The 26,932-nt window shown below is 36.7% G+C and overlaps 1 long non-coding RNA gene across 1 annotated transcript in view; it reads left to right on the forward strand.

The window, feature by feature from the left end:
• Positions 1–509: 509 nt before the first annotated feature.
• LOC134738124 (uncharacterized) overlaps positions 510–26,932 on the forward strand; it is a 31,815-nt gene continuing 5,392 nt past the window's right edge. Inside the window, exons 1-6 of the long non-coding RNA XR_010123668.1 lie at positions 510–647; positions 1,100–1,183; positions 1,570–1,731; positions 2,700–2,867; positions 4,041–4,137; positions 21,344–21,401. This is a non-coding gene — a long non-coding RNA (uncharacterized LOC134738124). The remainder of the gene's footprint in view (positions 648–1,099; positions 1,184–1,569; positions 1,732–2,699; positions 2,868–4,040; positions 4,138–21,343; positions 21,402–26,932) is intronic.

A 26,932-nucleotide genomic window follows, 5' to 3' on the forward strand; every position in this document is an offset into this window, starting at 1 on the left:
TCTTTCCTCCTCCTACATGCCACCCTTTTTTACCCCCCAGATACCCAAAAACTTTTTTTCAACCATCTTTTCCTCACTCTCCTGCTTGCCATTCTCTTTTCCCTTTGCCGCTAACCACCCTCTTTATCCCTCCATCTACCCAAAAACTATTTACCCCCTCCTACCACTCCAGCCGAGCTGCTGTCTCTGTCACCAGCACCCACCACAGCGAGGCGAGCCGTGGTACCATACGCTCCAGCCTCCAGCTGTGGCAAGTGACTACCCCTTCTCCTGGTTTTCTAAGCCTGGCACGGAGGAGCTGAGAAGGCAACCACACAAGAGCCCGGAATGGCCTGACGCCCCCTCTGCATGCTTTATATATGAGGTTATGCAAATGAGGTTCCTGGACTACATATCTGATTGGATGAGAGAAAACCTCTAGTCCTATTCTGATTGGACTTTATTTTCATGCTGTGATTGGTTGTCCTAAGACTTGCTCTCATCCAATCAGAATCGAAGCTGGGAGCTCAGCTTAGAGAACAGGAAGTGGGAGCCACATACCCCGAGCTGGAGGCTTGAGCCTGTGGGACCTAGGCTCGCCTCACTGCGGTTGGTGGAGGTGACAGAGGTTGGAGCTTGGCCAGCATGGTAGAAAGGTGGCAGGGTCGGTGAGCTATCCAGGGATGCACTACCCTGAATAGGAGCACTATCAAGGTCACATTCCCTGTGGGGGTATGGGGGACGTGGGTTGGTGGAGTTGGCGGGGGCTACACTGCCTGGTGGTGGGGGTGATTGTGTGTGCTACAGGGGGCTGACCGCCAGCTGGGGGGAGGGTTAGGGGTGCTATTAGCTCCTGCCCTGTCATGGCAGGGGGGCGGGTTGGGGGCACTATCTGGGCTGTCACTACCCCCAGCAAGGTCTGGTCGTGGGCACTATCCCTGGCTGCAGTGCTGGGGGCAATGGGGCAGTTTGGGGGCACTATCAGGTTTACGTGCCCTGTGGCATGCCGGTGGGGGCGCACTATTGGGGGTTGCACTGTACTGCTGCTTCTGGCAGCGGGCTACGGACGTGGCAGAGATAGCTGTGGCCTCCAAGGAAGGGGCCGTCCTCCTCTTCCGAGACTCTAGATTCTAGAGGGCAACCTCTGTTTGCTCGTGCTGGAGCGTGGCAGGCGCGCAATGTTTCCTTGGGAATCCTGAGCACAGTAAGGCCCCCACACCCGCCGTGCTTCCCCGGCCTGCACCCTCTCACTGTGTTGCAGAGACAATCTGGGACCCCTGGGCACGGAGTAGCGGGCACTACGGGGGAACAGGGCCCTGTGGGTGGAGGCATCAGAAACAGGAACTGGCGCTTGGTTGGAGAGAGCTGGCTGGGTCTGAATTTCTGCTGCTTCTGCTCACCAAGGAGTGCAGCCAGGGTAGACCCAGCAGTTCCTGGCCAGCTGGACCTAGCCAGGGGCCGGTTTTGGCAAAGGCAGTCACACCCGCCCCAGTTCCCAGTTGTGCGTTTGCTGAAACCAGCCCCTGCCACCCAGTGGCCAGCATGACAAGGTGAGCCTCTAACATTACCACTCTCTGCATCCTGTTCTAGGCACGTCTGGCTTTTACCACCCAGATGCTTCGAGCTAGGAGATGGAAGAGTCATCTGTTGCACGCTGGAGGCTGGAGCCTGCAGATGGCATGGTTCTGTGGCTCGCCTCGCTGCAGTTGGTGGCAGAGACAGAGACTGCAACTTGACCGGAGTGGTGGAGAGGTAGGAGAGTGTCTGCGGGGGCCAGGTGGTAGGAGGCTTGTAGGGTGGGCCGGTGCATTGAGGGCAACAGCAGCGGTGGTCGTGTTGGCATTGGCGTTAGTGGTGGCAGCAGCAGCAAGTCTTGGATCCGAGAAGTGAGAGTGGGAATGCTGTGGAGCCCGCCGGGCCCAGCCCGGCCTGAAGTGGGGAGGCAGCTGCGGGTGCTGTACCGCGGGCCTAGGTGGCAGCAGTGGAGGCCCAGCCAGGGCAAGGAGGAGTCCTGCTCCTTCTCCTGCAGAATCTGGAGGTGCCCTCCTCCTGCTGGTGCCTGGGTCAGGTGTGAGTGGCAACATTGTCTTATTCTTAACCAAATTTAGGGGGTGACTATTGGTGTATCTTTTAGCTTGGTTTTGTTGTGAAAAGCCTTGAAATATTTTCAAATTTCATAAATCAGGAGGGGAAATAAGGTATCATAATAATTCTAATTCCCGCACCTGTTCTTCCTTTCTTTCAGTCTGTTTTTTCTTCTTCTAATCATCATCATCTTGTTCCTCTTCATTTTCTTATGCTGCTGCTTCTATTTCTTGTTTATATTCTTGTTTCTCCTCCTCTTGTTTTCATTATCCTAAGCAATGGCCTTAACAAGCAACAAACTAAAACTGAGTTAAACACAAACTACTTGTCACCGAGTTGTATTCTTAAAATAATCAGTCCATTACTATGCTTTAGAGATGAGGAAAAACATTGATTGCATAATTATTTGGTTACTTGAATAGCTATGCTTTCATGATCCTGTTAGTATGTTGTAAGTAGTTATTAAAGGAATCAAAAATGAAGCATCAAATAAAATATTGCTAGCAAACAGCCACTACATCTCTCTCACATAGTCTGGAGCTATGCAAGAGTCAGAGGGGTAACTAGTTCCAATTTATGAGATCATTAAGTGAACTGTATTCCTTTCATTTTATTTCTCTGCCACTATTTTCAAGAGTATTGTCATCTGCATGAGCAAATCTGGTTCATCACATTTTTGCAACAGGAAAAGGAAGGGAGGATCATGTGGATAATGTTTTAAGGCCAAGATTCACAACCAAAACAAAGTCTTCATTGACTTTTGCCTTCAAGAACCTGCAGTGTTGAGCCCTTTTTTATTTCTGGTATTACTACCTTTGGTATGAAATCTTTTTTTTTAGTGATTACTCTAGAAGTTTATGCATTTTAATGACTACTTGAAAGAAACAATCTATATTGTATCATTTTTCAAGCCCACAGAAATGCATAAGGTCTGTAATTTTAACACTTTCTATTTTTAAGGTTATGAGCATGTAAAATACTGTTGATATGTGTAAGGATATGTAAAAATGCCACTGGATAGCTTCTATTGAAGAGATAGTGTCTAAATTTTTGTCCAGAGTGGATTGGTTGCAGTTTCTTAGGTTGTGTTTCTCAATACATTGCCTCAATGTTTTAAAGCATATAGAAATATTAATACTATTTAACCTCATATAGTCCTTTGTAGGTTGTTTAATATTTCTACAGACTAAAGATATCACAGCCTCCATTAATATTCAGTAATATTAATAAAATTTGGGATATATACCGTTAGAATCCAACAAATCCAGAGAAAAATTGTTAAATTATATAGCCGTAGAGCAGGAAATGAAACCCAGGTTCCAAGCTCTAAGGGGCCCACGAGCTACCACACAAGTGAATCAGTGACAGGCATAGAGTCAGCAGAATTACAGGATGGTTAAAAGAGAGAGCTATGGAGTCTTACACTAGGTGAACATAAAATTTTAAACTGCATGGTGCCTCAGTTTATCTGTCTTTACAATAAAGATAGTACTAAGTTTTTCTTTTTCTTCTTAGTTGTCTGAATTACTTTCCTAGTCTGTCTTGTTGCCACTCTCGATGCCCACATGAGAGGACCTGAGATAATTTCTAACAGCCTGAGACTCCATGGGAAAAACAGAAGGTGCCACAGACCCTCTTTTAAGAGAAACCTCTTTTCCTCATGGAATCCCAAGAACTGTAAGCAGACAGGTCCCTCTCAAAATCTAAGGCTCCACTGTTTGGCCTTGTATTACCTGATCTTTTTCGATTTGTGTGGGCATAAGAAATTAGTAGGGAGGAGGAGAGATACAAAGAAAATTGTGGATATGAAGATGTGTTTATGTTAGAAATGTTATGAAGAAATGTTACATGAGAAAGGATCTTGTATGGCAAATTCTTGTCCTAAAGTAGAATGACTAATTATTTAGGAAATAGGGAAAGATAGGACAAGTCAGAAAGTTCAAGCATGTCATAGAGAGTCCCCCTCTGTCATCCAGGTCGGTGTGCAGTGGCATGATCTTGACTCACTGCAACTTCCACCTCCTGGGTTCAAGCCATTCTCTTCCCTCAGCCTCCTCAGTAGCTGGATTACAGGTACCTGCCACTACGCCCAGGTAATTTTTTGTGTTTTTAGTAGAGAGAGTTCAGCATGTTAGCCAGGCTCGTTTCGAACTCCTGACCTCAAGTAATCCAAACAGCCTCAGCCTCTCAAAGTGCTAGGATCCCAGGTGTGAGGCACCATGCCGAGCCTTATCTATGATTTTATTTCGGCTTTCTTTCTCCTTAGTCTAGTTAAAGCCTGTCAATTTTGATTTTTTTTTCAAAACCCCCCAGCTCTTTGTTCCATTGACTGTTTGTATTTTTTTGTATTTTGTATTTTGTATTTCTATTTGTAAAATTTCTGTTCTAATCTTTCTGATATTCTTTCTACTAATTTTAACATTTGATTTTTTTGTTTTTCTCATTACTTGAGGTGTACTGTCAGGTTGGCTGTTTGAGATCTTTTTTCTTTTCTGATGTAGGCGTTTATAGCTATGCACTTTTCCTCTTACAACTGCTTTTGCTGCATCCCACAGGTTTTGTTATGTTGTTTCTATTTTTATTTATTTCAATAAATTTTTAATTTCTTTTTTATTTCTTTATTCATTGTTCATGAACATGTATTTTAATTTCCATATGTTTGTACAGTTTTTAAAGTTCCTCCTGTTACTGATTTCTCGTACTATTCCACTGTGATCAGAAAAGATGCTTGATATGAATTCAGTTTTTAAAAAGGGCTGTGACTTGTTATTTGGCCTAACACATAGTCTGTCCTGGAAAATAATCCATGTGCTACTCAGTAGAATGTGCATTGTGCAGTTGCAGAGTGGAAAGCTGTGTAAATGTTAGGTCCGTTCAGTAGAGATTACAGTTTAACTGATGATTTTTTGTCGTCTGGATGATCTGTTCATTGATGATAGTGGAGTGTTGATTATAGTTGAGTTTTGAGGTACTCTATTATTGTATTGCAGTCCATCTGTCCTTTAAGGTCTGTTAATATTTGCTTCTGTGTTTAGGTGCTTGAGTGTTGGTTGCATTTGCACTTATAATTGTGATACTGCTGTATTGATTTCTTTCTCATTATATAATTATCTTTCTATTTTATCTAACGTAAGTATAGCTACTCTTGCTTTTTTGTTTCCATTTGTATGGGATATCTTTTACCATCCCTTCATTTTCAGTCTATGTATGTCTTTATGGGTGAACTGAGTTTCTTGTAGGCAGTATATAGTTGGATCTTGTCTTTAAATCCATTCAGCTACTCTGTCATAATTGGAGAATTTAATTCATTTATATTCAAGATTATTACTAACAGGTAAAAACATACTACTGCCACTTTTACTTGTTTTCTGGTCGTTTTGCTACTCTCTTTTTTCTTTTGTTATTTCTCTCTTCATTTCTTCCTCTTTCTCTTCTCTCTCTCCTTCGTTCTTTCTTCCTTTCCTTTCCTCCCTCCTTCCCTTTTTTCCTGTCTGTATTTATAGTGAGGTAATTTTCTCTGGGAGTGTGATTTAATTTCTTGCTTTTTACGTGTCTATTATTTTTAGGGTGTCTGTTACTGAATTTTGTTTTCTGATTACCATGAGGCTAAAGAATATCATTGTAACAAGTTATTTTAAACTGAAGAAAACTTAAGTTTGATTGCAAAGAACAAAAAAGAGAGAAACAAAGATCTATAAACATTTATTACCCCATAACTCTATCCCCCCCAACACACGCACACACATTTTGACATTTAGATCTCTTCAATAACTTTTTATATTGCCTCCCAATTTAAAAATTGTTGGGTTATTATTATTTTAATAATTTTATATTTTAGCCTTTTGTTATTGTTAATTGCTATGTGCACCATTGTTCAATAATGTCTTAATTTGTTCTAATAAATACATATGATGTGTGTGTATATGTATATATACACACACACACACATATACACACACATAAATTTCTTAATGGCATGGGCATTTTTTCACCATTGTTTTTCCAGCCTCTAGTTCCTATTGCCTAGCGAATAGAACACTTACACTAAATGCTTGTCAGATGAGTAAAAGAGCTCTTTAAAGTGAGTAGATCTTAACACATTGCCATATGTAATTTGATTGGAAAGAATTTTCCAATGATTTAACTCATTTTTTTCCTTGTTAAACTTCTATTTTTAGATTGGGGTACATGTGTAAGATATGCAGATTTGTTACATAAGTAAACGTGCATTATTGGGGTTGATTGTACGGATTATTTCATCACCCAGGTATTAAGCCTAGTATCCATTAGTTATGTTTTCCTGCTTCTCTCCCTCCCCCAGCCCTCCACTCTCTGATAGGCCCCAGTGTGTATTGTTCCTCTCTATGTGTCCGTATCCTCATCATTTAGCTTCCAATTAAAAGTGAGAACATGCAGTATTTGGTTTTCTGTTCCTGCTTTAGTTTGCTTAGAATAATGACCTCCAACTCCATCCATGTCCCTGCAAAGGACATTATCACATTTTTTTGTTTTTGTGGCTGCATGGTATTCCATGGTGTATATGTACCACCACGTTTTCTTTATCCAGTCTATCATTGATGGGCATATGGATTAATTCCATGTATTTGCTATTGTGAATAGTGCTGTGAGGAACATATGCATGCATGTGTCTTCGCAATAGAACAATTTATAATCCTTTAGGCATATACCCATTAATGGGATTGCTGTGTCGAATGGTAATTCTGTCTTTAGGTCTTTGAGGAATTACCACACTGTCTTCCACAATGGTTGAATTAATTTACACTCCCACCAACCGTGTAAAGTGTTCCCTTTTCCCCACAATCTCACAAGCATCTGCTTTTTAACTTTTTAGTAATAGCCATTCTTACTGGCATGAGTTGGCATCTTACTGTGGTTTTGATTTACATTTCTCTAATGATCAGCGATGTTGAACTTTTTTAATATGCTTGTTGACCACATGTATGTCATCTTTTGAGAAGTGTCTCTTCATGTCCTTTGCCCACTTTTTAATGGCCTTGTTTTTTTCTTGTAAATTTGGTTAAGTTACTTGTAGATGCTGGATGTTAGACTTTTGTCAGAGGCATATTTTGCCAAAATTTTATCCATCTGTAGGTATCTGTTTCTTCTGGTGATAGTTTATTTTTCTTTTTGCTGTGCAGAAGCTCTTTAATTTAATCAGATCCCATTTGTCAACTTTTGCTTTTGTCATAATTGCTTTTGGTGTTTTTATCGTGAAATCTTTGCCCATGCCTATGTTCTAAGTAGTATAGCCTAGGTGGTCTTCCAAAGTTTTTACAGTCCACAAACCACTGCCCAAGGAAATCAGAGATGACACAAACAAATATGAAAAACGTTCCATGTTCATGGATAAGAAGAATCAATATTGTTAAAATGGCCATACTGCCCAAAACAATTTATAGACTCAATGCTATTCCCATTATACTACTACTGACCACCTTCACAGAACTAGAAAAATCTGCTTTAAAATTCATATGGAACCATAAAAAAGCCCAAATAGCCAAGGCAATCCTAAGCAAAAAGAACAAAGCTGGAGGCATCACACTACTCAACTTCGAACTATATTACAGGACTACAGTAAGCCAGACAGCATGGTTTTTGTACAAGAACAGACACATAAACCAGAGGAACAGAATAGAGAACTTGGAAATAACACCATACATCTACAAACATGTGATCTTTGACAAACCAGATGAAACCAAGTAATGGGGAAAGGTCTCCCTATTAAATAATCGATGCTGGGATATGAGGCTAGCCACATAGAAAATTGAAACTGACCCCTTCTTTACATCATATACAAAAAATTGACTCAAGATGAATTAAAGATTTAAATGTAAATTTATCTCATTTTGATAGTTTCTTGTGCATAAAAAATTTAGTATCTCTTCAATGTGCTATATCCATCTGCTTATATTTGTGATTATACTTCTATTGACTCAATCTCAGAAAAATTGTTCTGTGTCCAACAAAGGCAGTAAGATGGATGGATGATTTAGTTCATACCTTCGTTTTCCCTGTCTCGAGGTCACTGTCCTATACTATCTGATGTTCACTGTCTGAAGACCATTGATATGTATATTTTATCAAAAATTTCTTAGTTTATTTAAGGCAAGAGTACAAACCTAGTCCTTATTATGCCATGTGTCTGCAATAAGTTCCAGTGTTATAAAAACATATGAATTCTAATGTGAATACCAGCCAAAGTAGACTTCACAGGAAAAACAGTACAAAAGAGAAAGACAAACATTTTATAATGATAAAATAATTGATTCATTTAAAAGACAAAACAATTTGAAATGCATATGCTCTTAATAATATAACTTCAAATTATATAAAGTAAAATTTTACATAGCTAAAAAAGAACAGCCAAATTCATAATCTAAAGATTTCAAGTGGGGTTTATACCAGGGATGCAGGGATGGTTTAACATACACAAGTCATAAATGTGTACATCACATAAACATAATTAAAAACAAAAATTATGTGATCATCTCAGACACAGAAAAAGCATTTGGCAAAATTCAGAATCCCTTTATGGTTAAAATTCTCAGCAAAATTGGCATAGAAGGGGCATACCTCAAGGTGATACAAGCCATCTATAACAAACCCACAACCAACATCATACTGAACAGGGCAATTTTAAAAGCATTCCCCATGAGAATATGATGCCCACTTACCACATCTATTAACCATAGTTCTGGAAGTCCTAGCCAGAGCAATCAGACAAAAGAAAGAAATAAAGGGCATCCAAGTCAGTAAAGAGGAGGTCAAACTGTCACTGATTTCCAGTGATGTAATTGTGTATCTATATAACTCTAAAGACTCATCTAAAGAGCTCCTAGATCTGATAAATTCAGTTAAGTTTCAGGACACAAAAAATCAATATATACAAATCATTAGCATTGCTATACACCAACAACAACCAACCCGAGAATCAAATCAAGAACTTAATCCCTTTTACAACAACTGCAAACTGCAACTGTATCTCTTAGGAACATACAAAGCCAAGGAGGTGAAAGATCTCTTCAAGGAAAACTGCAAAACACTGCTGAGATATCACTGACGAAAGAAACAAATAGATAACACATCTCATGCTAATGGACGGGTAGAATCATTATTGTGAAAATGACCATATTGTCCAAAGCAATATACAGATTCAATGTAATTCTCTTCAAAATACCATCATCAGTCTTCACAAAACTAGAAAAAAAATCCCCAAATTCGTATAGAACCAAAAAAAGAGCCTGCCTAGCCAAAGCAAGACCAAACAAAAATAATAAATCTGGATGTATCACATTACCCGACTTCAAACTATTTTACAAGACTATCCTTACCAAAACAACATCGTACTGGTATAAAAATAGGTACATAGACCTATGAAACAGAATAGAGAACCCAGAAATGAAACCAAACACTTAGCAGCCAACGGATCTTCAACAAAGCAAACAAAAACATAAAGTTTGGAAAAGACATATTCCATATGGTAATGGAATATTTGGAAAGCCACATGAAGAAGATTGAAACTGAATTCTCATCTCTCATCTTATACAAAAATCCACTCAAGATGGATCGAAGACTTAAATCTAAGATCATAAACCATAAAAATTCTACAAGCTAACATTGGAAAAAACAGTGAAAACATCGGCTTGGTTCTTCATGACCAGGAAACCAAAATCAAACACAACAAAAACAAAGATAAATAGATTGAACATAATTAGACTAAAAAGCTTCTGCACACCAAAAGAAATAATCATCAAACAGACAACATGTACAGTAGGAGAAAATTTTTGCAATCTATACATCTGACAAAGACTCATATCAAGAATCCACAAGGAACTCAAACAAATCAGCAAGACAAAAAAAAAAATTCCATCAAAAAGTGGGCTAAGGACATGAATAGAAAATTCTTAAGATATACAAATGGTCAACAAATATATGAAAAGACACTCAGCATCACTAATTATCAGGGAAATGCAAGTTAAAAACACAATGAGATACCACCTTATTCTTGCAAGAATGGCCATACTTTGAAAATCAAAATATAATAGATATTGACATGGATGTGGTGAAAAGGGAACACTTTTGCATTAATGGTGGGAATGTAAACTAGTATAATGTGGAAAACAGTATGGAGGTTCCTTAGAGAACTAAAAGTAGAACCTCCATTTGATCCAGCAATCCCACTACTGGGTATCTACCTAGAGGAAAAGATGTCATATGAAGAAGACACGCACGTGCATGTTTATAACAGCACAGTTCGCAATTGTAAAAATATGGAACCAATCGAAATGCCCATCAACCAATGAATAGGTAAAATGTGGCATGGAATACTACCCAGCCATAAAAAGAAATAAAATAATAGGCTGGGCACAGTAGCTCATGCCTGTAATCCCAGCACTTTGGGAGACCGAAGCAGGAGGATCATCTGAGGTCAGGAGTTCAAGACCAGCCCGGTCAACATGGTGAAACCCCGTCTCTACTAAATATACAAAAATTAGCTGGGCGTGGCGGCAGACACCTGTAAGACCAGCTACTCAGGAGGCTGAGGCAGGAGAATCACTTGAAACTGGGAGGCAGAGGTTGCAGTGAGCCGAGATCGTGCCATTATGCTCCAGCTTGGGCAACAAGAGTGAAACTTTGTCTCCAAAAAAGAAAAGAAAAGAAAAGAAAAAAATATGAAATAATGGCATTTGCAGCAACCTGCATTATTCTAAGTGAAGTAACTCGGGAGTGGAAAATCATACAATTGCATGTTCTTACTTATAAATGGGAGCTAAGCTATGAGGACACAAAATCCTAAGAATGATGTAATGGACTTTGGGGACTTGAAGGGAAGGGTGGTAGGAGGGTGAAGGAGACTGCACATTGTGTACAGTGTACACTGCTTGGGTGATGGGTGCATCAAAATCTCAGAAACCATTACTAAATAACTTAATCATGTAACCAAAAACCACCTCTTCCCTTTAAAAACTATTAAAATAAAATAAAGACAATTTAACATCTTTCCATCACCACTTGATCAAATGAATAAGATATGAGTATGAAAAAAGAAGAGTTAAAAAATAAAACAGAAATAAATATTTGACATTTATAACCAATTAACAAAATATATATATTTTTCAATTGGTAAATATTACCAAACATTTAACAAGATAGAATATATGATGAGTTTTACATCGTCTCAATATATTTGAACTTTTTATATCATAGAAAGTACATTCTCTGATCACGAAGCATATTAAGTTAGAAATAAATAAAAATGAGACACTTAGAAAAACACAAGCTATCTAGGAAATAAACCATACACCTCTGTACATTCTGTAATTAATGCTGTTTTAAAAATTCCTTATATTGGTGTGTGTATATGTGTTTTGTTATTAGATTTACCATGTGTCAAACAAATATATTAATCTTTCACAGAAAAATTTTTCTTTGTATTTTTCTCTGTCCTTAATTTCTACTTTTATATTTGCTCTTGCCATTCTTCTTCTTCCTTTAGTTTTAATGTAATCTGTTTTTGTAGCTTATTGTGGATGTTTAGATAATTGATTTTGCATTATCTTTTTTAGGATCAATACACCAGACTGTAAATATTTTTAAATACTACTATGCTTGCATCCCACAAATTGTGATATATAGTAGTATCATTATTTTTCAGTATGAAGGGTTTTCCAACTTCCCTGTGAATTTTTTATTTGATTCAAGTACAACTTTAAGAGAATGCCTTGAAGGAACACAACGTCTGAGTCTTTTAAGGAAAAAGACAATGATAAACAATTATAGTATAATGCTACAGTTGGGGACTTTTGATACATACTGATTATTGGTATTATGAAGTCACCTTTTCTGTAAGTTGGAAATTACGCCAAAATGAAAATTTTAAATTCAGTAAGGCTTTTACTCTATTACAAAAACACTTACATCAGGAACTCAAGGATAATACAACTTTAAAAAACTTATGTAAACATGTCATATTAAAAGATTAAGGAAGAAGGATTATACAGTTACCTCCACAGTTTTAAATACACTAAAAAATAAATATTTACTCCAAATTTTAATAATAATTCTTAGAAACCATAAGATTGAAAGTTCTTGTTTGGGTAGAGCACATCTATGAGAAATATATTGTATATTATGTTTAAAGCAAAACATTAGAAAGATATCTTTTATTTTGGAAACTAGGATGCCTGTTATAATTAATTTTAAATGCAAAATTTGAGATGATTTTCAATAAAATAAGAGCAATAAAACTAGAAAATACATGAAAAAGTGAATATCAAGCAGAAAGAATCTAGATTCTTATGTATTGAAGAAGTCATAATGATATGGTTAAGATAAAAAGAACTAGGCCGGGCATAGTGGCTCAAGCCTGTAATCTCAGCACTTTGGGAGGCCGAGGCAGGTGGATCATGAGGTCATGAGTTCAAGACTAGCTTGGCCAAGATAGTGAAACCTTGTCTTTACTAAAAATACAAAAATTAGCCAGGCATGATGGTGGGTGCTTGTAATCCCATCTACTCTGGATGCTGAGGCAGAGAACTGCTTGGACCCGGGAGGCAGAGGTTGCAGTGAGCCGAGATCACGCCACTGCACTCCACCTGGGGCAACAGAGCCAGGCTCTGTCTCAAAAAAAAAAAAAAAAAAAAGAACTAATAAGAATGTATAGAACATGGTTAATTGTAAGGTCAGCATAAAACAAATAACATCTTTCTTATACATTATCAAAAGAAAAATGAAAATTATATAAGAAATTCATTTTACAGAGGATATTTATGTCTACATGCAAATGGCCTAGGAATAAATTAGGAATAAATATATTGGAATATGGAATATAATCTATTAAAATTTGCTGAACTATGTAAAAGAAAAAAATTAGAGAATTGCTTTTAATGTGTGGCATAAGTCAATATTTAAAGACCTCAATTTTTTCCAGTCTCTCTCTCTTTTTTTTTTTTTTCTCGCCAGGCTAGCCTGCAGTGGCACCATCTCAGCTCACTGCAACCTCTGCCTCCCGGGTTCAAGCGATTCTCCTGCCTCATCCTCCCGAGTAGCTAGGACTACAGGCACGTGCCACCACACCCAGCTAATTTTTGTATTTTTAGTAGATCCACCATTTGGCCAGGATTGTTTCAAACTTCTGACTTCAAGTGATCCTCCTGTCTCAGCCTCCCAAATTGCTGGGATCATAGGCATGAGCCTCCATGCCTGGCCTTTACTATTAATTCACATCAATATCAGTCTGTTCCATCTAGGATACTTTTGGAAACCTAGTAATTTCTTTCTAAAGTTTATATGGAAGACTAGATGGGTGGAAGTGGGAATTACAAAGAAACATTTAAAAAGAGTAAAATGTTTTACCGATTTAAGGATCCGTGCCTATACTTACAGAAATATGATATTTATCTAAACATATGATAACCATGTTAATTCAAACCAGACAATAATGATGGAATACCAAAATTAAATAATGAAAGAGGAGGACTAATTATATGCACTATAGTTCAGATTTTGTTAAATTTGGTCTTCTTTTTTTTTTTTTTTTTTTTGAGACAGAGTCTCGCTCTGTCACCCAGGCTAGGGTGCAGTGGTGCCATCTCGGCTCACTGTAAGCGCCACCCCCCGGGTTCACACCATTCTCCTGCCTTAGCCTCCCGAGCAGCTGGGACTACAGGTGCCCGCCACACGCCTGGCTAATTTTTTGTATTTTTAGTAGAGATGGGGTTTCATGGTGTTAGCCGGGATGGTCTCGAACTCCTGACCTTGTGATCCACCCGTCTCGGCCTCCCAAAGTGCTGGGATTACAGGCGTGAGCCACTGCTTCCAGCCAAATTTGGTCTTTCAAATCAATGATATTATTCAATATTATTTATACCACACAGATGTAAGTGCTGTATTATGCTGAAATATTTAAGCATTTGTTTTTGTGCCCCCAGTCAAATGATCACAGATCACAGATCACATACATCTATGATATGTATATAGTAATGAGAATCTTACATCCCTGAGATAATTACTTGTTGATTTAATTTCTGCTATTTTCTGTTACTAGATACACTGCATTTATGTTTTTAAATAGAATTCACCTTGTGTGTGTAGTGCATACACATGTGAGGTGTGCACACACACACATACACATATGCCCTCATATGTGTGCATAAGCATACTCAGGTACACTTATTTTTGAGGTTATGCTAGTTTTATATGAGTAATTTCTAGGTTTTTTTGTGTTTTTGTTTTGAATCAATTTATATATTAAGGAAATTATGCATTCTTTCTTTTCCTTTCTGAACTATGAGTTCTGGGCCCAGGGACTTTATTAGAGGAATTCTTTGATGAAATTCTTTGATAACCTTCTCATTAATTATTTGTATGACAAATATTTTAGTATTGATTTCTTCTAGAGTCAGTTTTGAATATCTCAGACCACACATTTTAAAAAATGATTTGAGATTGGCACTTCATTTTTGGTGTATATTATGTCATTAATTATAATTCCTGTTTTTCTCCTGAGTTTTCCATATCCTGTTTATATCATTGTACTTTTTGAGTAGCTAAATATATTTAAAAAAATATTCTCATGCCATAGAAGAAAGAGCCTAAACACCTTTTGTGTGATCCATATCACTAGTTAGAATAAAGATCAAATAAAGACAATTTTAAATGCTATTAAGTTTTGATCAAATATTATTTCTCCACACCAAAATACCAAGTGAATGATGTGAAGTGTAAACCAACCATCTGCTATGTTTCATGTTATTGTAATACACTTGTTTCCTTCAGCATAATGTTAGCAAAAATTGTGTGTGCAGTCATCAGATAAATTTTCTGGGCTTGATTTCCTTCCAGATGTAATTTTATGATCATCCATTTTCCAGTTTCCTATGAAATTCACTCATTTAGTAAGAATTTAGTGAATATCTTCTGTGTACACTGCTTTGTACTGAAATTGGTGATTTAAAAAGAGGTGAAAATGTGTTCTTTATTAATACTTTCTGGGAACATTCATTGTACATGTGCATCAAAGACATGCACATAGGAAGAATCTGCAACAATTTAATTGACATACAATATGAACTATAAAAATGTGTGATACAGAAAATGGGTCTAAAATAACAAACTAGCCCTACAGGAAATAAATTAGAAAGACAATGAGAATCTGTACTTGAACTGGCCATTGAATAATAAGTAAATTTTAAGAGCCAACAGGAATAGAAAGACAATTGGAAAACTAGGTATATGAAAATAATATTTTTTGAAAACCTCTTTTGTGTTTTTATTCCGTTAAAATTTTAGTATGTTGGTGCGAGATAAATCTAAGAGATTACCATAGAATAGTAAATATGTGCTATAGACCTTAATGGTTTTCTAAAAGCAGAAGTTTATTATATGGTTTAAGTCTGTATTGATTCAGAAAAAAATGCATTATTTTTATATTTAATTTCCCTGCTGAGTCATTTGGCCTTCTTTTTAGAAATATATATGGGTTATTCACATTATATCAACCACATGTATAAACAATTGAAGAAAACTGTAAACAAAAAAAATTGCTCTGATCCTCACATAATTTATATTCTAGAAACAAAAGATACAATTTAATAAACAAGTCAGATAATATGCATTTTATGACAGGAGACATTATCTATGTCAAAGGTTCATAAGCAATCCCCTGGATATGACCATGGCATGCCAATATATGTATTGTGGAAATATCATAATGTCGTAACCGAGCGAGTTGTAGAGAAACGCCACGCTGTGAGACGATTTCAGGAGTCCTTTATTATCCGGCAACCGAGAGACCGCTAGTGCTCAAAATTCTCTTGGCCCCAGAGAAGGGGCTAGATTTTCTTTCATACTTTGGTTTAGAAAGGGGAGGGGGAGCTTAGCTGAAGCAATCTTACAGAAGTAAAACAGGCAAAAAAGTCAAAAGGACAAATGGTTACGGGAAAACAAACAGTTCCAGGTGCAGGGGCTTTAAATCCATCACAAGGTGATAGATGTGGGGGCTTTGGGTTCTATCAACCGGGCGAATTCCTGGGAACTGCAGATATAGCGTGCCACAGTATCTTATCAGTTAATTGAGTTCTTTGATGTTCTGGGAGTCAGTTTGCACAAGTTAAGTCCTTGAGGAAGGGGGGTGGGTAAGAGGCTGCAAGTGAAGGAGCCAAAATGGAGTTTGTCTGGCTGTCTCAGCTAAGGGAGAGTCAATTCAGGTTAAAACAAGGTAGGATAGCACAATAAGACCTTCCGTGTGAAAAAGAATTGAAAGGAATCCTGGACTCAAACGAATATGTAAAAAGTTTTTATAGAATGTTAAGCAGGAAATGATTGTGATTTGAAATAACAGGTTATAGGTGGGAATGGAAAGAGTAAATAGACCAAGGAAACATTTGAGAGAAACATACTTCCTGATGTTGTATTTATGCTGCAAGGGAACAGAGAAAAGGTACAAATGATTAGTTTTCAAATTTTTGGCTTAAAAATTTGTTAACCCAGTGCCTGATACAGGGGGTATTAGTTAACACTAACTGCTTTGGTTGCCAGGTAAAGAAACTCTACTTTGTCAGGAAAAGGCAGGAGTCAATGAGCTATGATCCATGGCCAAATTGATCTTGCCATCTGTTTCTGTAAATCAAGTTTCATTGCAACACAGCCATATCCATCACTGGAGCTTAATAGTTGCACCCAAACCTTACGTTCCATAAAACCTAAAATATTTGCAATCTAGCCCTTTACAGAAGATGCTTACTGACCTTGGGCTAAAACAGAACAGTAAAATTCATCAGTGTTCAACGTCTTTTCAGGTGTTCAGACAGTGTTATCCGGACTCTGCCTCTGCATCTTTCAGTTCTGCCTCAACATCGGCTTCTGCTTCAGTAGGCTCAGAAGGTGCTTCATGAGACAGCAACATTACCCTATCCATTTAGAATCCAGAAGGAGTAAACTTGGTCCAAAAATTTTAGCTAAGTTCATGGAAGTCACTGTCTGTACTGAGGTCTGGATTTCATGGCATCTGTGGAGTTAGAGGTGGAATAAAGTCATTTGGACTGAGGATTTGGAGTCTCCAAAGGAAAAGCATGGTACTATTATTACCCACACCTGATGTCCAGCATACTGGAAACATAGGAGAAGCATAAGGTCTTGAAAGAGAAAAAAATACTTAATTTTAGTCATAATGAGTTAAAAAGATACAGTAATTAAAAAAATGAATACTCATGCAAAACATATGAGCTAGATAAAGTTTTGGTCTTTGGAGAATTTTATCTATATTGACTCTATTGTCTCTCACAATGCTGCTGTGAAATATGTATCTCCATTTATCAGATGAGAAAATTGAGGGAAACTGAAGATATTCAGAAATAATAGCAACCAAGTAATACTATTTATTTACTATTTGCTAAATAATTTCCTAAATAAATTTTTAAAGTAATTATCTTTCCTGGCAATGCATAATTATTGAGAAGTCACTGTTACAAGCATCAAATGCCTAGCTATATACAAAAAGGCAAAGTTTCTGCCATCTGGGAAATCATGCTACTATGACATAATAGTAAGCAGGCAGAAAAAGTTGGCTTTCAATACTTAAATACCATCAGCAAAGTATGACGGGAGGCCTTCATTTTAAATGAATGCTGTATGTTTAGCCCAACTCCCTCTAAACATAACTGGTATATGAATTGATATCATACTAGATATTTCTGTTTTTGAGTCTCAGCATAATTTTAAGTGGAGAAAAAATATACATACATCTTTATCTGCGGTGAGATCCTCCCTCTATGTAAAGAAAATTGAAATAGAATTGTGTTGTTTCAGAAAAGCAAGATTAAATTTATTTTGTTTAATAAATGTAAATTATTTACTTATTGAAAGTAGGTAAGGGAAAGATCATGATCACAGTTAATGATTATTGAGCCCTTGAAAAATACCAAATAGTCTTCACTTAAATCATCTTTAGATTAACTGGCATTATTATAAACCTGTTTTACCAGCATAGAAATTCTTGCGGTCAGCTGGCTGTTAATGCACCATATGCCGTTTAGTCAGGATTTGAACCCAGTGAGATACAGCTAGAGCAGCATGCTTCTACTCACTACACCATGATGCCTCCATAGAACCCCGTGGTTTTCATTGGTGCTGCTTGTTCTCTTGTCTCAACTGTGAAAACATCTGAGACTCTGCAGTTGACTCAGAGAAGTGGAAAGGAAATTGCAGCCCCTTTCCTGATAATATCAGGGATAGGAAAGTAACTGCAAACATTGAACACAATTTTAAGAGTAAGAAATGCTTGGACTCACTGTTTCCTGAATCGCATAGTGCAGAATATGAATTCAGGCAGTGGCTGACTTTGTCCTCCAACTGTATAAACAAGGCAGTAGACTCCAGGAGGGAATCTGAGATAAGTTTTTTAATTTTTTTTAGTTATTAGTTTTGTAACCTGTGACACCTGGAGGTGCAGTTTCTGTGGTCCTCTTTAACTCCAAACGGATTATGGAGCAAGTCGATAAATAGTCCATCACCTAGAAAACAGTTACGAAGAACAGGCCTCAGAAAACAACTTCATTAATATCTATGTTTTTGGAAAGGAAATTCTCCCTTATGCTTTTCACAGTTATAGAAATCTCAGGCACAAAAAAGCCTTTTCATAAGTATTAGCATATACATTTCTTTAAAATAATGAGAATGTTTTAAATGTTACAAAGAAAATATAAGGAGACATAATAGTTACATTTCAATAATACACTTATGTACAAAGTAGTAAAGATCGTATGTTGTAATAGATGGGAAATAGTAATTTGGTTCAAAGTATTTGGAGCATGTTCATTAATCTAGATTAATACATTGTATATTTAATTTAGATAGAAATAACATTTTTATTTTATAATTATATAAGAACATAGCTATTTTTCAAATTTATACATTATTTACTTAGAATCTGAAACTAAAATTTGGTTTTAACTGTATCGTCACCTTAGTTTTTCTTTTTGGAGATATGTAGTTTAGGTCAGCTTAGTAATATCCAGAATTTACACGTGTGAAATTTAGGAGGATTTTAAGATATATCGATATTGTCAAGAAAGTATTCAATAAATGATAAATTAATGAAAATTAATGATAAAATAATACTAACAATAATCATGGAAAACATTGATCTTATTATCCTTGAAATACCAAAGAATTGGCACAATGATGGGATTTTTTTAGATTAAATTATCTAAATAATTGCTTCAGTCTTCTATTGTACTTTCCCAAACTAGATTCTTAGGACTTTATGATGTGTGGTAGTTAAGAGTACACAGAATGGAAGAAATAACATCCAGTAAGTTGTTTGCTTAACATACTTACCACAGTTCTCACTTATAAGCTAATTTAAGCAATCTTTTTTAGGTATGCGTGTTCTAAGCTAAATCTAACATAGTTTTATTTTCTGATCTCAAAGAAGATAAATCTTAATTCTACTGAAGATATTGTTATCAATATCACTGTCTCATAAGCTTGCTAATATTTAGATATTGTGATACATACATACATATTTGATAAAATATAGGAGTAGAGATACCTAGAAATAGATCTACCTTTTTAAATAAGGCTTTAGCTCATGGCAACTTGAGCACAAAGAAAGCATGACTGTAGTATCCATAGTAATAATATACAGGAGTAATCCTACTTAATTGAAGTACATTTATGAAAGGATAGCATTGTACCACAATAAAGATCATAAATTTTAATGATACTGGTGAATGGATTTGTTGGAGAAAAGAAGTAAAATGATATTCAATATGTGAGAATCATTTAACACTCAAAATTTTATTTTTTTCGCTAACTTCTATGAAACTTTCTATTGTTTTTTTCTGGGATTTGACTTCTCCATTTGGCGAGCTGTCATTTTGACAGGGGTTAACACCAAAGGTCATCTTTCTGGAGGGCCATTTTACTAGAAAGCTTGAAGACAGCTGTGGTGGGATTTCCTTTATATTAAACCCAGTTTAGAGGAGAATGCAGAGTCCCCAGGTATACTGTTAAAGCAGGGCATTTCAAAGTAACATCTTGCTTGGTTGCCACTTTGAACTGCTATATCTTTATATTGTTGAAGCAGTATTTTTTCCCTCCACCATTAAAGGTATTAATTGTAAGTGCTTGAGAAGCACTTGTAACACAAAGCACTTCTGCTCCTACTATCATTTATTTAGTTTTAGCTTTCAAAACATAGAGAAATAACTGTTGTTTTATCTTTATATAACAGCACTTTAAAATGTTTATTTTTATGCTGTTCCTAAACAATGTCATAAAGTCATCTCTATTAGAGATCTTTCTGCTTATTTCAAACATCAAAAATTATCCATATGTGCTGAATAATTTTCACACTATATGAAAGCTTCAGGTTTTCCTTACAATTTTTCCCAATCTAGAATTTTGAATCTACACGGTTTAAGTAGCCCAGAACTTTGGTACCAGATATAGATGAATTAATCATCAACAACTAATATGTATTTTATATAGTTTGAATTTTATTAATTTGTATAATGAAGGGAACTTCAGCCTGTTGTATTCCAGGGGAAATCAGTCATCTTATGTACAGTGTTTACTTCCCAGCTTTGCAACTATGGTGACTGGAAATGATAAAGTAGTTCCCAGAATTTCAGTGTTAATTACGGTATAGTACATCATTGGGACCCTTGTTTTAGAAAAGAAAAACTTTTCAAGATTTGTATTACATTGCCATCTACTTCAAATGCAGTTTAATTGTATGAGAAACACATTGTTTTTACAATTTTGATTTTGAGTATTTTCCTACTAAACTATATCAAAGATATTTAATATTTTTAAAACACATTTTTGTAAACGTGTTTTGAAAGAATAAATGATCTATTATATTCTAATAAATGCTTTAAAATTGTTTTAAATCTAGGATATTGTAGCTGTTATTGTGATACTCTGTCAGTTTTCCTCTTCGGGGCCTCCAAGAAAACCATTTCCCAGTTTATGAGGAAAACCATTTACAGCTTCATCACTCAAATAGGAATTGCCCTCAACCACAGGAAACTGCATAGTCAAGAGTATGCCCATTGTGTGGATGCATCCTGAGGTCCATTGTTGTCCTATGGTGGGAATATCAAAGTTGAACTCTTATAACTCAATTTGGAACAATGTGAAGGCTCATTTTAAGTCCAGAGCTGTTTATAGAAGCAGCAGAATCCTCCATTGTCACCTTATTGTTTGGCAGCTTCCCCCTCTGTCTAATCCTGCATTTGTCACTTCTTTACAGGTGTGTATCTCAAGAGCACTCCAGAACAAAGATTCTGCCTGCAATCCTCCACTTCAAGGTCTGTTCCGGGAAACCTGTGTAACACAGTTATGCATAGAGTGGTCTTAGGAAGCTGACTTTAACATGAAAATTTAGAGTTGGATCTTTTGCCGACATATTGAATATTCATAAGAGCATATGATACATTTGTCTACCATAAACATGTCATTTCAAAAAACCCTTAAAGTTGCCTTGTAGGACATCATTTTAAAACTAGTGTGTAGGAATATTTCATATCAGTTATTCAGTCTTCTTAATATCTGAATCCAAATTAATCTTCCATTCTGCTTTTATTTACAAATAATATGATTTATTGTCAGATTCAATAATTTATATTTTCATTTATTCTAAAGTAGGAAATGCCAGCATAAAAATAAATTATTTGAAACAAATCACATTGTTGTCCCATTTTCCCATTACTCATGTGTAGAAGATATTGTTTTTAACAAAAACATTAAGAGAAACAGAAACTACCCTTTATTAACTGATGCTTACTGGAAGCTTTAGAAGGATTTTATTTAACTTTCAATCAAGTTTTTCATGGACATTTTTGTTATTGACAAATAATTTTAATTTATCAAATCCTTACAGCAAATTATAGGTGCCATTATTAACAGATTTTTTTTTAAAACCTGATTCACAGAAAAGGTTAATGATATGGTTTGGATCTTTGACCCCATCAAATCTCATGTCGAATTGTAATCCCCAGTACTGGAAGTGGGGCCTGGTGGGAGGTGATTAAATTATGGAAGTGGAATTCTCATAAATGGAATAGCACCATTCCCTTGGTGCTGTCTTGTGATTGACTTTTCATGACGTTTGGTTGTTTAAAAGTTTGTGGCACCTTTCCCATCTCTCTCTCTCTTGCTCTTTCTGCAGCCAGGTGAAGGGCTGTTCCCCCTTTGCCTTCTGCCATGATTGTAAATTACCTGAGGCCTCCCCAAAAGCTGAGCAGATGTCAGCATCATGCTTCCTTAACAGCCAATGGAATCACGAGTCAGTTAAATCTATTTTCCTTATAAATTACCAGTCTTCAGTTTTTCTTCATAGCAGTGAGGAAATGACCTAATTCAGCTAGTAAATGACAAATGCCATAAAAATAGCAAATAGCACAAGAAGATATCCAGCCAAGACTAGGGGACTCCAGAACCTAAGGATTTCTGAAAGCGTGGGTTTTTAAGAGTGTGAAGAAACTAAGCCTGGGACACATTTAGGAACTCAATTACATAAGAAATAAAAATCATATATAGACTATTTAAATTTAGAAGAGGAGGAGGAGAGAAAGATGAGGAAGAGGAGGAGGAGGAAGAAGACATTCTGGCTTAGCACATTTACTCCAGTCTATAGGGAAAGCTCAGTTATACCCGTTCCCCACTAACCCTAAGAGGAGCTCTAATGTTCATAAGGGGCTTTCTCAAGGACTCAAATAAATCCTCAGGGATACAAAATAGGGTGGGATACCAAGCAATAGAGGTGTGTGTGTCTTTGTGTGTGCGCGTGTGTGTGTGTGTTAGACAAATAGATGAAAATTTTTTTCTTTTGAGACATAATCATTTTGTTTGGAGTCTCTTCTCTTTTTCTCTCAATTTTCTCTTTCTCTCCCTCTCTCTGTCTTTCTTTTTCTTTCTCACTTTCCCTTTGCAATACTAGTGAAGTAAGGCAAAATGAAATGGGATCTTTCTCTAGCTTGATAGATCATTTGTTATTATTTGTTTCTTCATTACAAACTGTCCTGTTAAACTTTCATGGCTTAAAACAAAATAATTTATCTTGTTCCTGAAACTGAACTTTGGGCAGGGCCCAGTGTGAAAATCTCATCTCTGTCTATGTCAATCAGGTCAGCTGAGGAAATTCAACTGGGGCTACAGGTATAATTTTCAAGACAGCTCGCAGATGTGGTTGATGGATGCTGTCAGTTGGTAACTCAGCCATAACAGTCATTCAGGAGCCTCACTTCCTCTCCAAATGAGAATCTCTAGAGAACATCTTATGTTCTCCATGGCATAGTGGCAGTATCCTAAAAGCAAGTCTTCCAAGGGACAGGAAATTTCCTTCCAAGGGACAGTAAATACTCTCTCTCTCTCTTTATTACACTTTAAGTTCTGGGGTACATGTGCAGAATGTGCAGGTCTGTTAATAGGTATACATGTGCCATAGTGGTCTGCTGCACCCATCAACCCATCACCTACATTAGGTATTTCTCCTAATGCTGTCTCTCCCCCAGCCCCCAATCCCACGAAAGGCCCTGGTGTGTGATGTTCCCCTCCCTGTGTCCATGTGTTCTTTGTTCAACTCCCACTTATGAGTGAGAACATGCAGTGTTTGGTTTTCTGTTCTTGTGTTAGTTTGCTGAGAATGATGTTTCCAGCTTCATCCATGTCCCTGCAAAGGACATGAAATCATCCTTTTTTTACAGCTGCAGAGTATGCCATAGTGTATATGTGTCACATTTTCTTTATCCAGTCTATCATTGATGGATATTTTGGTTGGTTCCAAGTCTTTGCTATTGTGAATAGTGCCTCAATAAACATATGTGTGCATGTGTGTTTACAGTAGAATAATTTATCATCCTTTGGGTATACAGCCAATAATGGGATTGCTGGGTCAAATGGTGTTTCTAGTTCTAGATCTTTGAGGAATCGCCAAACTGTCTTCCACAATGGTTGAACTAATTTACACTCCCACCAACAGTGTAAAAGCATTCATATTTCTCCACATCCTCTCTAGCATCTGTTATTTCCTTACATTTTAATGATCGCAATTCTAACTGGCGTGAGATGGTATCTCATTGTGGTTTTGATTTGCATTTCTCTAATGACCAGTGATGATGAGCTTTTTTTCATATGTTTATTGGTTCCATAAATGTCTTCTTTTGAGAAGTGTCTGTTCATATCCTTTGTCCACTTTTTGATGGGATTATTTGTATTTTTCTTGTAAATTTGTTTAAGTTCTTTGTAGATTCTGGATATTAGCCCTTTGTCAGATGGATAGATTGCAAAAATTTTCTCACATTCTGTGCATTGCCTGTTCACTCTGGTGATGGTTTCTTTTGCTGCACAGAAGCTCTTTAGTTTAATTAGATCCCATTTGTCAATTCTGGCTTTTGTTGCCATTGCTTTTGGTGTTTTAGACATAAAGTCTTTGCCCATGCCTATGTCCTAAATGGTATTGCCCAGGTTTTCTTCTTGGATTTTTATGGTTTTAGGTCTTACATTTAAGTCTTTAATCCATGTTGAGATGATTTGTGTATAAGGTGTAAGGAAGGGGCCCAGTTTTAGTTTTCTGCATATGGCTAGCCAGTTTTCCCAACACCATTTAAATAGAGAATCTTTTCCTCATTGCTCGTTTTTGTCAGGTTCATCAACAATCAGATGGTTGTAGATGTGTAGTGTAATTTCTGAGGCCTCTGTTCTGTTCCATTGGTCTATATATCTGTTTTGGAACCAGTACCATGCTGTTTTGGTTACTGTAGCATTGCCGTATAGTTTGAAGTCAGGTAGTGTGATGCCTCCAGCTTTGTTCTTTTTGCTTAGGATTGTCTTGGCTGTGCAGGCTCTTTTTTGGTTCCATATGAAGTTTAAAATAGTTTTTTCCAATTCTGTGAAGAAAGTCAGTAGTAGCTTGATGGGGATAGCATTAAATCTATAAATTACTTTGGGCAGTATGGCTATTTTCATGATATTGATTCATCCTATCCATGAGCATGGAATGTTTTTCCATTTATTTGTGTCCTCTCTTATTTCTTTGAGCAGTGGTTTGCAGTTCTCCTTGAAGAGGTCCTTCACATCCCTTGTAAGTTGTATTCTTAGGTATTTTATTCTCCTTGTAGCAATTGTGAATGGAAGTTCACTCATAATTTGGCTCTCTGCTTGTCTGTTATTGATGTATAGGAATGCTTGTGATTTTTTCACGTTGATTTTGTATCCTGAGACTTTGCAGAAGTTCCTTATCAGCTTAAGGAAATTTGGGGCTGAGACGATGGGGTTTTTAAAATATGCAGTCATGTCATCTGCAAACAGAAACAACTTGACTTCCTCTTTTCCTATTTGAATACCGTTTATTTCTTTCTTTTGCCTGACTGCCCTGACCAGAACTTCCCATACTATGTTGAATAGGAGTGGTGAGAGAGGACATCCCTGTCTTGTGCCGGTTTTCGAAGGGCATGCTTCCAGTTTTTTCCCACTCAGTATGATGTTGGCTGTGGGTTTGTCATAAATAGCTGTTATTATTTTGAGATATGCTTCACCAATACCTAGTTTATTGAGTTTTTAGCATGAAAGCCTGTTGAATTCTGTTGAAGGCCTTTTCTGCATCTATTGAGATAATCACGTGGTTTTTGTCATTGGTTCTGTTTATGTGATGGATTACATTTATTGATTTGTGTGTGTTGAACCAGCCTTGCATCCCAGGTATGAAGCCAAGTTGATCTTGTGGGTAAGCTTTTTAATGTACTGCTGGATTTGGTTTGCCAGTATTTAATTGAGGATTTTCACACAGATGTTCATCAGGGATATTGGCCTCAAATTTTCTTTTTTTGTTGTGTCTCTTCCAGGTTTTGGTATCAGGATGAGGCTGGCCTCATCAAATGAGTTAGAGAGGATTCCCTCTTTTTCTATTGCTGGGAATAGTTTCAGAAGAAATGGTGCTGGCTCTTCTTTGTAACTGGTAGAATTCGGCTGTGAATCCGTCTGGTCCTGAACTTTTTTTGGGTGGTAGGCTATTAATTATTGCCTCAATTTCAAAACTAGTTATTGGTGTATTCAGGGATTCTACTTCTTTCTGGTTTAGTCTTCAGAGGGTGTATATGTCTAGGAATTTATCCATTTCTTCTAGATTTTTCTAGTTTATTTGTGGAGAGGTGTTTATAGTATTCTCTGATGGTAGTTTGTATTTCTGTGGGATCAGTGGTGATATCTTCTATATCATTTTTATTGTGTCTATTTGATTCTTCTCTCTTTTCTTCTTTATTAGTGTGGCTAGCGGTCTATTTTGTTGATCTTTTTAAAAAACCAGCTCCTGATTTTTTGAAGGGTTTTTTCGTGTCTCTATCTCCTTCAGTTCTGCTCTGATCTTAGTTATTTCTGGTCTTCTGCTTGATTTTGAATTGATTTGCTGTTGCTTCTCTAGTTCTTTTAATTTAGATATTAGGCTGTCCATTTTAGATCTTTCCTGCTTTCTCTTGTAGGCATTTAGTGCTATAAATTTCCCTCTACACACTGCTTTAAATGTGTCCCAGAGATTCTGGTACATTGTGTCTTCGTTCTTATTGGTTTCAAAGAACAGCTTTTTTTCTGCCTTCTTTTCATTATTTGCCCAGTAGTCATTCTGGAGCAGGTTGTTCAGTTTCCATGTAGTTGTGTGGTTTTGAGTAAGTTTCTTAATCCTGAGTTTTATTTTGATTGCACTGTGGTCTGAGAGACTGTTTGTCATGATTTCTGTTCTTTTGCATTTGCTGAGGAGTGTTTTACTTCCAATTATGTGGTCAATTTTAGAATAAGTGAGCTGAGGTGCTGAAAAGAATCTGTATTCTGTCAATTTGGGGTGGGGAGT

This window comes from Pongo pygmaeus, chromosome 15, assembly GCF_028885625.2.
Source record: "Pongo pygmaeus isolate AG05252 chromosome 15, NHGRI_mPonPyg2-v2.0_pri, whole genome shotgun sequence".
NCBI classification, from domain to species: Eukaryota; Metazoa; Chordata; class Mammalia; order Primates; family Hominidae; genus Pongo; species Pongo pygmaeus.